The 14,063-nt window shown below is 40.8% G+C and overlaps 2 protein-coding genes across 3 annotated transcripts in view; one reads left to right on the top strand and one right to left on the bottom strand.

Moving 5' to 3' along the window:
* LOC126370058 (autophagy-related protein 16-1) overlaps positions 1–14,063 on the top strand; it is a 175,892-nt gene that overhangs the window by 44,304 nt on the left and 117,525 nt on the right. The window lies entirely within an intron of this gene.
* The window catches only part of LOC126370045 (uncharacterized), a 52,917-nt gene that overhangs the window by 23,933 nt on the left and 14,921 nt on the right, over positions 1–14,063 (bottom strand). The window contains exon 3 of the mRNA XM_050014687.1: positions 6,565–6,602. The gene's annotated coding sequence lies outside the window, so the exon portion shown is untranslated. The remainder of the gene's footprint in view (positions 1–6,564; positions 6,603–14,063) is intronic.

Below are 14,063 nucleotides of genomic sequence, written 5' to 3'. Positions count from 1 at the left end.
ATAGTAAGTATTGTATGCACTGAGCACCGAGCGAAGTTTGGGCACGTTGGGGCGCGGCGCGGCTGCGCGAGGCGCGATTCAGAAAGGGCGGGCGGGGCGCGCCGCCGGCGGACACGACGCCGCCTCCGCCTCCCTCGCACGCCGCCATTGTTGTTCCTTGTTCCCTGTTCCTTGTTCCTCGCGGCTCTATCGCACCCGCACACGATATCCTATGCACCACCAATTAAAACTTGCTTTACGATCCCGCTCTAACTCTCTTCTAATGGAAGAATTTTATACACACATAAATCCAATTGGAATACGGCTCGAGATCGTGCACCGTGCTGTTACTTACGGCCAACATTGTTCCAACCTGGATTGTAATTTTCGTTCGATTCTATTTTGCTTATTCGCTGAGCGAATCACGATATGATAATACCACACATTGTTTTCTGTTTACCGGGTTTGGGTAGCAGTAATAGGCGCTCGTTGCCCGCGATTTGATTAGGGGGGTGATAAATGTAGACGTATGTCTCGGTGGACAAGAGCGCTATAAACAACAATCATGGGCGATTGTCTCGCGTCGAGCCCGTTACCGTCGGCGCCGTCAACGGTCGGCCGTTTTGCACGCACCATGCAAATGTGAAGGAGGTGCCGTCTTCGTCATCTGCGTCACATTAAGCTAATATGTAATTGATTGGCTTCCCGGTGCTCGGGACCGACACTCCTGTCCCACTGATGGGGTATGCAAAAACACTAATGCCATAACGGTGAGACGGCTCTTCCGGCACTTGCTGCGCCGGTGGGTCTTGCCTTTACTTTTGACTTTTGATAAATTGGCAGTCGGTTACAATCGAGGCGACAGCAGTCATGTCGTGCCCCAGATATGTCCATACTACGCTACACTAGCTAAACACTCTACAATAACAACGCATGCTGTTAATCAACCTCCGATCTGCCCTCCATTAGCAATAAAACATTTTAGTGTGTACCCTGTCAAGTCAATGTGAATGAGCAAAGTGGGTCATGTAATGCTCGCATGCATAATGAACCGTTACCGCATCTCTTGTTTATTGATGTGCAACATTACCGATTATACTAAAAGCCTATCAATTATAATCGTATCTGTATACGTTACGGTCTGTCAATCATTCCGCTCGAATGTTTAATTACAAAGTAATGTCAGTCACGCCTCTTCCGTCAAACGGGGTGTTTGTACCGCCCAAAAACAATTACCCGGCTAAATTGCGTGGATTAGTTTTGTTTTAGAGAAATAATTAATGTTGGTTGTAAAATGTAATCACCGGCGAGTGCGGCAAACACATCATTCATCTGATTAGACAAGAGGTAACGGTGTATCTGTGTGATAGTGGTCTTTTACTTATTTTTGTTTGCGCCCATTATTTTTGTCGGCCCGTTTGTTTAAACGGCGGATGCGGTTCCGTTGTAGGTTGGGAGCCTCCCATCGAGGACTATTGTTGATTCGCTACGAAATTCCTAATCTACCTCAATCTTTTGTAATCGCCTGTTTACTTATTTATTTCAATTGTGAGTTTTTGTTGTTTTATCTTTAAATTACTGTGGCTATTCAATTACTAGTACCCACAGCTTAGCGATCAGATTCAGGACAGTACGTTACTTAGAAAAGTTAGTGGGACACACACTGGGGACTCCTATCACCGGTTGACACCATACCTTACAAGTAGCAAGCATCTGGGTTACTTGTACTCATAAAATACATACTTATTTCATTGAGTTGATAGGAAATCTATACTGCCCACAAGAAACTAAGAGTTATCGTCAATAAAACGTTTGATATCTTTACAAACGTATTTTATACTTCAATGTTGATTCATGTTTCCATCATGGCTGTCAGATTTATCTGCGAAATATCTATAGTTATTATGTACTTTCTTATCCGACATAAATACTAATATGATTTCCATTTTGGGCTATAAAATTATAATTACTTATTATTGGGCAAAAATAAAAGTAATAAAAATGGTTAATGAATCGCGAAGTTTGCCAATGACCCTTGCGTTGTTTTATATTATCTTGATATCGGATACAAGGTCAATACACCTTATTAGCGTCACGTCATCAGGGCTACCGTTATCGGCGATGGATCGGACGTTTACGAGCCGCGTTTGAGCACATCATAGTGCTATTTCATCGTGACAAAGTGCTATCGTAGACATGCTAACAGATTCCTAATGATATTTATTGATACATTTTAATTACATTTCCAATATAAATATCTTTTTATTCCATAACACTTTATATTTTTTTCATATCTTTTTCGGTAATTTTAAGTCTTTACATTTGCCTACCAACAAATTATGGATGGATATTAAAGTGTTAATGACAGGAATCCTATGCAGATAATCCATAAAATCCAATTCGATTAATATAATACAAAACAAGCAAAGTTTATATCGCTTGATCAATGCCGAAGATAGCAATAAAAGTTTTACAGCGTGAGGTGTGTCTGGCGTAGGAAATCGGTCTCGGAGCGGCGCGGCGCGGCCGTCAGGTGTGAGTGGAACGTTTTTATGGCGTGTAGTGTAGGTATCACGATAGTTTACCGGAACAAGCTCGCACGTAATTTAAGTGGAGCGATGTATTGCGGCCGCGCGATGAGACGCGAAACGATGTCGGCGCGCGAATCCCGTTGGGGCGGACGCCATTACCGCCCACCGCACCGCGCACGCGCAGAAAAACCGACCCCAACATAAAGATGTCGCGCCACGATAACACTGGATGGACACTTGACGACACCGCCTTCGCTCTATCCTCCGCATGGTTATCTTTCTTTCGAATCGAAAGCTTACCGCGAATATCCAATTATGTTCTCACAGATCCCGACTGCGATCATATTTATAGCGCTATGCCCCGTCAACTTTGCATGCGAGGTGGCGAATAAGCCGCGTCGCAGGTTTTTAACGCGCTCATAATCATAAAACCAAACGACTACGTGAAAACCTACAAGTTTCATGAACCAGACGAATTAGACGCTTTGTACATTTTTATGTTGGATTATAGTTCCGCTACGAAGACTAGTTGCTGGTTAGAGGAATGTAAGGCTTGTCGTAGAAACTTGCTTGCGGCGACAGCTGTCGAAATTCTAGCTTTTCTCGCGTACGTGTAACGATTTGCGTGAACCGCATGCCCACGTGTGGTCGGCGCTAATAGTTCTGTATAATTGAGATGACGACGCCGCGCTAGATTCCGTCCCAGCTGCCGGCCTTCATAGCTTCCACATGATACGACTTGCACGTCACAAATATTCTAACCATATTTTCTAACTCATAAATAAAATGCTTTATACATCCGCATATAATTTAAGGACATGTTGAATACTGGTGATATGCTCATACGTCCTAACTTTAAGGAAATTATGTTGTGAATTCCTTCAGCAGCGATGGCTTATCGAAATTGATAACTCTATAAACATTGAATATGCTATCTCAGTTATATCGATGGTAGATTACAAGAATACGACCGGTCGCCCATAACTGCATCTACATTCCTGACCGATGTCCCTATGATCGCCATCGCCGCCTGCAAACAATCTTATTATGCGAACTCGCGACCGTACGCACTCAATCTCATCCGTCACAGACGTACCATTGTTTATGCTACAAGGAAGTTGTCGTTGCTCTTTGACGATTACTAATTGTTAAGTTAACGACAAGACTTTACGTCGGGTGGCCCGAACTATACATTATGCATACTTACGATAACACTTATATCATTTGAACTTTCCTCATGCCGTCAAATTGCACAGACACACTGACATTCTGCAAAGCCATTATGTAAACCAATACCTCCCCAGTCAAACCCGGTCAAGTTGATTTATCTACTTACAATGTTCCATTGTACAGCTAGTAATGATCGGGCATTAATTCCTTATTATACCTTTTAGAGCAACGTTTAAATCGATCGGAACGTAAGTTTGCGGGTAAACGTTTAGATTTTGTGAGATATGGCAAATTGACGCATTAGCCGAGTTGTGTAAGTCAACGGAGGAGGTAGGACACGCCGGGCTCGCTATCACACACTGTAATGAGAGGGTTAAAGGTAAACGCTATCGGACGACTAATCTATGCGGGTCGGCTGCTATCCATTGTCAATTAAAGGCCCCTGGCGAAGATCGCGACCGCCTTTTGCTTGTTCTATAGTCGTACAACGATTGCTTCCCGATGCATACCCTACGCCTCGGGGTGGATATTGCTCGGACATTTCCTGTATTACTGCTTGTATGCTCGCTTTGAACTAATCTTTATTCTGAATGTTCTCTAAATTAACATAAAATCTATTTAGATTTGAATCGTTCTTTGATTACTGGAATACAATTAGGGGAACACGACGCCTGTACGGAGTGATTCGGATTTTCATTTACGTGATACGACCGAGCATACCCCATCTGTCTTGCTAAACTAGTATAGATACAAAAACGATTATGAATTTAATCGAATAAGCTTGTTAGCTTTATTAAAGCTTGCAATAAATAAAATGGAGAAAGTAAAATGCAGTGACACGGTGTTATTTGTCGCGAGACGACACTTTGATATAATCGAGTTAGCGTTTGAGTGTCGCTCGCAACATTTATCACCGGCGCGAAAGTGATATAACGATAATTAATCAGCGATGTGACACTTGTTGTAAGATTATCAAATTAGTAGTTTTATAATTAATTATCTCCGCGACGACCTATACATATAAATTAGCCAGAAACCGGTTATTCAATTTTATATGGTCTGAAGTATTAACAGCTTGTTTATTTATTTACACAGTCTATTTTTATCCAGTCTATATTTATGTAGTTTACTGACGAACGGTTTTATTTTTCGTTTACCATATAAAATGACCCTATATTATAAAACGTGTATTTTATCACTTGATCTTTTCTTTTTGGCAATGTAATAATAGCTGGTAGTCGATCGTAACTTTCTCGTAAAGTACACATGTTGACCAAAAGATAAGCAGTAAAGGCCGAGCTAACAAAATTACGTACCTATTAAACTTTATAGCTTCTTTATTTAGCAATAATATTGCAAACATTTTATTCCATATATTGTACGCAATGGCAAGTGGACCCCGAGGAAAACCGGATAACGCTTGGGAAGATGATGATGATTTGGGCAGTGGCATGTTTTAGTGAGGAATACAGAAGCTAAGATACTATTCATTTGCTCCGTATAAAATAAACGAAAATATTTTTGTAAACAGGAATTGTTGGCAGAACTCTTTGCTTGTATATTTCGAATACAAAACATTGATTATTATGAGTCCTGTCAAACGACTCACGCTGAGCCTTCTCTTATGCCGACCGCTTGAGATCCGAATAACATAAAATAAAAAAAGTCGGATTGACATGTGCACGTGTGTACGAGTCATCTGACGATGTAGGCCGCAGTTTCCATTCTGATGGCGGGGAACGGTAAAAAGTAACAGGATGATATGCACAAACCGGTTCACGGAATTCGGAAACCGAGGAGCGAGCCGAAACGCAACTTTGGTTCTTTTTTTAGGCAACCTGCACCGGTGTCGGCTTGCGGCAACCGGAATTCACCTGTTATTTTTAAGAACTCAATAGTGACGATTGATTACCGCTCTAAAAATACAGCCGTTCTTCATTATTAGCGCGAGAAAGAGACAAAAGCAGCCATGCCACATTGTACCTAATAGGCGATCGTTTATATTTACGTTTATATTAATTGGTAACGGAAATTGAGGTCAATAACTTTATAAGTGTAATTAAAGATCTGAGGCAACAACATTTATTGATTTGTGGTCATAATTCACATTTATGACAACGTAACTTCACACAGTAAAGTTTCAATTAAATGAGGAAGACGAATAGCCACTAATAATAAGCTTTTCCCAACGCTTAGAAGTCCGTATTGACAGAGTCAATTAATGGATGTGAAGTAGAGATTGCAATTAGTAAGTCGACGCAATGCATTGGTGCACAGTAATGATTCACGGTACATGCTTCAATTTTAAGTAATCTTCATTAGCCGGATGTATCTACAACGGTATATTTACTTCACGACGACCTGTTTCGTAATACCCAGCATCACTTTTGGTAATAGCCACTGCATTAATACACGCTCACTTAACTCACTATTTGCGAGTATACGTACGAATTACCACGAAAAAAATGTAACTGTAACCCCCCGTGTTTGCACTTCGCTGGTTTTAAGGTAGTTATTTGATAGTGAATCATATTTCGACATAATTTGACATTATTACAATGTTATTGAATGGAATTGCCGGTTCCATGAACTAGCTATGTTAATAAGAAAAATATGTACGCATTTTCATTATCATTTACATATAATAAAAAAAAACAATCAGTTTAAAGTTGGCATTGTGTTAACGGTAATGTATTGCAGCTAGACTAATTTTATAATGGTGCAATAATGATCCTGGAACAATCTCCCGCGAGACGCGAGCGTGTTATTTTCCTTACATTTGCTCTAAGTGCTTCCTCAACGGCTAATAAGACATAATGACGTGTTATTTCTGAAGATTCACGAATTCCGATCGCACTAGAGTAAGGTGCACAGGGTTACTGACCTAAGCTCCACAACCGCTACGTGCAAACCGCCGCCGTCCTGTGAACAAAACAATAAACCATTGTTAATTACTCGCTTTACACATGAGTGTATCTCAATTATGACATACGGAATTATAGGCAGGTGACTTGTAATCACACGCTCATGCAAGCTCACGCTCGCGCGCGATTCCCTTATTCCGGAACATTCTCGGTTCCTCGTATCGGCTTGTAATTACCAACATTTTGCTCTTAAACTCTACCTGGAATGCGAGCCTGTCCATAATTCTGTTGTCTATTTGCATTCTACAGCCGCTGTAGTTGTAGAGGATGTAGCCTGATTAAGTGACCGTTCGTTTAATATATATGAAGACTCTTCGAATCGTTAACTCCCACAAAGCGGGAGTGCTAACGGACTCGCTCCTGTCAAAATATGTAAAGGCGTTCACGGACGTTGAGCTCAAATTATAGGTATTGTTCTTGAGGCTCTATGCAACGGTTTGTGGTATACAAATTCGCTTTGTCGTCTTGCTTGGAATGAATTCGTCGACACCGACGAACAAGAGACGCGCCCGATATAACACAGAAGTCGTGAACGACTTTGACTGAGGCCTAGAGCTATTTGTTTTTGAACTAGACCTTCGCCGATGCCGTGTTTACGGTGCAGTGATCGTAATAGCAGATAACTACGAGCAGCGTATTTTGTAACACGTTGTGTAACAGATATTCACCGCAATGTACAAATAACTCACAACGTTTCATGCAGTATTGCTCTCATGTCCGATAAACGTTAACTCGGAATAAATTCGAATTCAATTTTCAACGTCAATAATAAAGTTGTCTCATAAAATATTAATGTATTTTTCTCGGTAGTAAATCGATATTATTATCGGCGATCGTATTCTATCATCGTAAGTTCAGCATATTTGTTTTCTTGTCTTCTCAAATCGAAGCGAGTAAGACATTCCAAGCTATAATAATGGGATTATCGGCGTACTAAAAAATATCTCAGAGGAAATATTTTATCCGCACCATCTGTGATCAACTACTCTCGTAGTCGGAAGTTTTTGTGACCAGTTTAGGAATGTTTAAAATGCATCAGATTAACAACACTCGTCATTGATCCCATTTCGTGGGAATTTCAACTGTCTAACCTTTTGTATTCCGTAGAGGTGTGCCAACACGAAATCGTCCGATTTACATGTTAACTGTGCGCTTGTCCCGCTCTCTGTACGATACTTGAATTAAAATGGTAGAAAGCTGACAAAATTCACCAAATTCTTTCTTTTTTGTTCCAGGTATGTACAACGGAGGCTGTTGCTAAGTTGAACTAGCATATTAAATATCTCAAGGTAGGTAATTGCAAACATTTTGCTTTTATAAGGAGCATAAATTTCTAAATAGGATGGATTGCACCATAAAGCGCAGCTGCACATTCTCTTCCGTAACTCAGTTTATGATACGGACCACTAAATCTTCCCGGCTTTCAAGAGCTTTGAATTATATATGCGTTTAGAATTCGTCTTTTTGAAACCAATGTCAGTATAAACATTCCTCAAGGCTTTACCTTGCGATTTGTAGCATCTACTAGACCCTTGAAGGGTCACGACCGGTCAAATGAGTTACTTGGCTCTATCAACCTTCACAACTGAGTGTAATAGTTTAATGCGCAAAATAAAGAAGCCTTCGGAAAACAGTATAATTAGCTCTATCGAATTAAGTTTATTAAGATTATGGTTATGTGCTTATCGGACAGACTAGGTTTCATTAATCATTTATTTCCACACTTTGTGAACGGCGGGATAACTGCATATTGTCGCCTCATGAAAACCTGGTATATGCCTTTTGGAAAAATAACATTAGGTGGTGATATTTGTTACCAAAACCTGCCAATAGACACGCTGGTTTCAACGCAGCTAAAGAAATGTGATCTAAATTTTGACCTGGAATGAAATTAATTGAAAGAAATCGAGGTTTTGTTGAAAAAAATCACGTCGCAATGTATTTTTAAAAAAGGTGCTTACATGGTTTTCTCTGTAAGGCGACGTCGCAAATGCTACAGTTTATAAACAAAAATAGAAATACGCCGTCACAGACTGAGCCGGCTAGATAGACGACGATCGACAAAATATCTGACTACTGATCCCTGAAAACCGTTCACGTGTACGTATATAAATATTTAGACACACTGTTTTTATGTTTCCGCTTCATCTCAAATTATCACAGTACGGTAACCTCACAAAAAACCTATTTGTACACTTCTGTTCGAATCAATCGCCCGTCATTAAAACACATGCCACTTATCTTATGCCAACTCAATTTTCACAATCTGTTCCATTAATCAAATCACAGTACATTACGTCATTGGCCGCTTATTGCTATCCCACGCTGTAAGTTCTTGAAAGTATCGATAAAAAAGTTACCCATCCGTCAGTAACTTGACTGATCTTGGTGTTCGTTGAACCAGAAACGGGGCTCCCATACATTCTATGGCTAAGTAAACACAGCGCTGACAAGCTTCACTGCCTTTCCTCTATTTCGCAGTGAAATGTTAGTGATATCTATTATTTTACGCGAAACTGAACATCTCCGTAATACTAGCAAGTTGTTCGTTCAAGTCAAGAGCACTTGTATTTAGCAAGCAAATGTTAAACTTGATGCATAATATAGAGTCAATAATGTTATATAAACATGACGAGCCTCTTTGTCGTTGCAATAGACACAATAGGCTTATGAACACTGTTTCCACAAGATAATACTATGTAGCTAACAAGTGCACTCACTAACAAGCATAGGTATTAACATGAGCTAACTGACCAATTATAAAATTTACAGCTCATAAATTTTAACCCTTCGTCATTAATTATATATTCGTATATTAATTGATGTAATAAACCGAACGGAACAATAACCATTATACATAATATAATCTTTGATCAAGTACTTCAGTACTCCAGTGTTTAAAGTACTTATAAATTCTAAGAAAATTGTAGCTAACTAGGTACCTCACGTACATGGAACATCCTATCCTATTAATTAAAGAAAACTATATTACGACTATAATATATCTTAGAGTCGGTTAATGGTTTTCAGGTCTGGTTTATGTTTCCAGTCTGCTATTACGTTGAATGTTTCTATTACACTTGCTTTAAATATCCTCATCATGCAGGGATTTACATCGAAACTACTACAATTTTTGCATAATATAATAGTTTAGAGTCTTTAACTATTGATTACGGTCATCCTCTATTTACTTTACACGACACTAAAAGTTGCTTCATCGCGTATATGATTAAGTATTTTCTCCATTCCTATACAGAGAAATTGTACCAGCTTTCCAACTTTTTACACCCTATCTTCTGTAACTAATTATAAAGAGTTGATTCAAAACGCTTTTTTGTCTTAGCTAGTTACGATAACTCTCGGATAAGTTTTATATACAGGTACCTCTCAAGATATAACACGATTAAAAACATATCGGGGTCGGTGTTAGAAAATCCGTAAATATAGTTGTGTAATACTAGTGTTTATAAAATTACGCCTGAAATCAATTGGCGATTTTCAATGAAACTTCCTCGAGTACCTAGTAGGCGGAGGTGTTTTTGCTGATGAAGATCTAGATCGTCCGTTATTTTCTGGCTTCACAATAAAGTTTGTGAGGTGCGAATTCTCGATCGACCGTTTTATCTCGATTAGATTTGACGCGTAAATTGCGGCGTTAGCGCATCGGAGGCGCGGCGGGAGCGCGTCACGGGCGCGAGCCGGGAGGTGCGCGGCGTGCGCCGGCGTCGACGCTGCGTCGGCCCCCGTCTGACGGCTGCGGTCACGCTGCCACCCCATCCGTCACTGTCACGCCGTGCAATATTCTCACGTGAGACACGAGGAAGTATTTTATCGCCATTACGTATAGAACCTATTATCGAAGCGCCCCTTGCTCGTCTTCCTCCTTCCCGGCCAAGGTTAAATCTGGTCTAATCTTGTGTCGTAATTTGTCCTTATACCTACATACCGGCGGCTTAACAATCTGCGCGCATGTGGAAGCACGCTTTCATATCTACATGTAATCTAGTGGGTACTTAGAAGTTTGGTTTAGGTAGGTCCTGTATTAGTTTTGCACAAAATAAGAATAATATTATAATAAATGCACTTGATTCTGAAAGCTATTTACTTTCTATCCCCTTTATAATCGCTCTAAGAGTCAAGTCAGGTCGACAACCTGCAAATATTGACTCATCTCGAAGAAGCACGCGCCTAAACAAACATTCGTCTGTGTCACGAGCGTCCTTTCTTCAAGTTATATTGTTAGCGTGTTTACTTAACTTAGTCTGCTTGAATCTATTAATGTTATTAAATATCCTCTTAAGATCAAGTGTTATAATGTCGGTAATACTGTAATAAATTAAAGAGCTGTCAACGATAGAGAGATATTGCCTTTTATAGGAGCGATTAATGTCCTGCGCTCGCACATCCAGTTCGTCCTAGTCGAACATCAATTTATGTAATGGGCTTACATCTGTCAATCGCTTGATCGAAAAGTTGTGATATCAACACCTTACAAAGTGCGTAGCAAGTACGCCTACGTGTTTTTGTGTCGGGGCTCCGTGATATATTCCTTTCGCGCGTGTCTCTAAGCAGATAACTTCACGATAAACTAAACACCACTGTCCCTTAGCCACAAGTAACCGAAGCACGTTTGAAACAATAGAGAAATAAAGCAAGTAACGTTACCACCCCCGCTAAAGCTGATCTGAAATATTATTCAACACGAAACGATTTTCTTATCTCTCGCATTCTCTTTATTGGTTTCAATAATATTTCAATGTAAAATCATATTGCTTTTAAGTCGTTAGCGTAAAGTAACAAAAATATCGGTTTAATTCCTTTACATTTTATAAAGTAAATTGGTTAAGTCGGCCGTCGACCTGCGCCGGATCGGATGGAACTATGCTCTTTTGAACCAAATCTACGTGACGCCACGCGCCTACTTCATCGTTCCACTGGACTGCATTGCTATTGATAGATTTCACAGTGATAGAAAACGTGATATTGTCTCGAGCCACTTTGATCGATTTGGAAGTTCGTGGAACGGTTTTGCCTCGAAAGTCATTCAAAGAAATGTTATAACTGGAACATTTGGTAAAAGAACTTTACCGAGGTAAAATAAGTTAAAATGTTCAGGCTGAAGTTTATTTTCATTTTATATGACTTAGTTTGGTCGTCAAGGCAAGTTGCGTTAGAAGCAATATCTTTACTACATATTGACACAGAACAATGCATGAAATCAGATTAATTGACTAGTTCACATTCGGGTAAAACCGGAACAAATTACTAAACCGAGAAGATTTTTTGGAAATAAACTAACACTCTCTCTTTTTTTTCTTGACCTTGTAATTTTCACATACCTAGTAACCGTGTTGTAGCTAACGCGACTGTTACGGAAGTAAAATGAATACGACCAGTACGTGCACTCTCATTGTTAGGAGTAGACAGTAATTGTTGTCGTTAGGTCTGGGTAGCGAGCGGGCAACGATGTGAACAAGGTTATGGGGTTCTAATTGACAGATCACAGCGAGTGCGGCGGTCACCGTAACTGCCTTCATCCAGGTAACTGTATCGCTACCGTACGACACGCACCGGCTGCGCCGCCGCCGCGCCCGCTGCCCACCACAACGGGAAATGCCGGGCTCCTCGGCTGCCTTCTCATCCGACACCGCACTTAATTTCCTGCAGGAACCATAACGAAACCACACCAAACAAAAAACTGTCCACCAATTAATAAACCCACTTTAATGACTTTTTCACGATCCTAACACATGAAAGTGAGTCTTCAATGTCGCCTTCGATGACTCGGATTTTCCCATTAGACATTCTGCTGGCAAACTCATTTCTATGTCGTCTCTATTGGAGTTATTTGCCGTGTCAGTTGCTAAGTGAAACCGTCGCGAGTATCTTTTATTCTCCTTAATGCGTGCCGTTTCGGCTCTTGTTCGGGATTCTACTGTGACAGCCATTATAATTCCGAGTGAATGTGGAAGTGTACAAAGACGGCTTTGTGCCCGCCATAAATATTTATGAGTAAGTGCCTATTTTCTAGACACGTGGGCCGGTGGATACGCACGATACTGCCGGCCTAATTGGACGGCTGTAGGCGCGAATTTGTTTCACTCTGGCGGGAATTCCGTATTTGTATTGGTCTGTCTGACACCAATTTATAATTGCCCATTTCTAACTCTCAGACATAAGGTGGGTCCTCCTACGCTACACTGTACTACGATCGGTCATCAATTTGTAATCCCTATCGTGGGGTAGAATCGTTGCAGTTCAAGTTATATAACGATAAATGCAATGGAGATACTGATCCTACTTTCTCTTAACTAGTTTCTTGAGGCCACTATAAGAAAGTAAAACCCCGCTATGTTAGCACTCGGTCTGTGTCCTGATGACACACAAATTCTTATGATAATTCTAGGATAGGATTTCCATAGAATTAATTGCTTTCCGTTTACCTAACGTATGCATGGACGGTCACAGCCCTTGTCGAGACGTTCTTAAGTTCTTAGGACCATATCGTGATTAAAAAATACTTTTAAAACTACATACTTGGTGTTCTTGTCTGAGTTAAAAGCATGGACATTGTAGGGTTAGGTCCCGCCCGCGCGGCCTCAATCCGCGTCCGTTGTATGTGGAACGCGGGAACGGTAGTGTGGTGCCACTGTGCCCTGTCCTGCCCCGACCTGCGACTCCGCGTGTTTTCACTTCATATCGCATAGCTTCTGGCGTTCTGCGTGTTTCCACTACATTGTCGTACAATGACTACGTGAGAATTAACAAAGGGGAACGTAGGTCTTTAAATTGTAAAGTTTTAAATATGTGCAAAGTTTCATTCTGCGATAAAATATCTCTACGTAGTGGTCGTAAGAATAACTTTTTTGAATATAAAACTTGCTTAAAGTCTGCACGCCCCAAATACATACAGCCCGATAATCCTCAAGCTCCAATAGAGTCTAAGGCACACACATAAAACATAAATATGGAGAGTTATTGAGTACAGTCTCAAAGCCTTCCATGCAAACTAGAATGGCATAAACAAAGCATGTTGTCTCTGACAAGTGTTCCTAGCTTGTTCTGTAACAAGGAAGATGGTTGACACACTTTCAGGAGGTCCCGCTCACCGCGGCGACGATGTCACGTTTCCCATGTTTAGAATTGTTTATTGAAGTCATGATGTGACCTTAACATTGTATTTTACGATTGTCTCATCAGTGGTCCGCGCACTGACATTTCAATAGGGAAGGTGAGCGCGGGTCGCCGCGTGAGGTGAGGCACGACGCCGCGGAGGCTGCGCACACCGCACGCCACCCGACGCTCTCCACTCGCCTAGCCTGCACTGTCAACGGCGGCCTTATTTTTCATCCCGCTATTATTTATAAACGCAGCCTCCGCCCCATAAATCACCAACTATTCCTCGTGACCCGGACGAACTGAGCGAATACCTCATCGTTACGATAAAGCCGTGAAATAT

Source organism: Pectinophora gossypiella, chromosome 10, assembly GCF_024362695.1.
Source record: "Pectinophora gossypiella chromosome 10, ilPecGoss1.1, whole genome shotgun sequence".
Lineage (NCBI taxonomy): Eukaryota > Metazoa > Arthropoda > Insecta > Lepidoptera > Gelechiidae > Pectinophora > Pectinophora gossypiella.
This window is presented reverse-complemented; position numbering and strand designations above follow the sequence as displayed.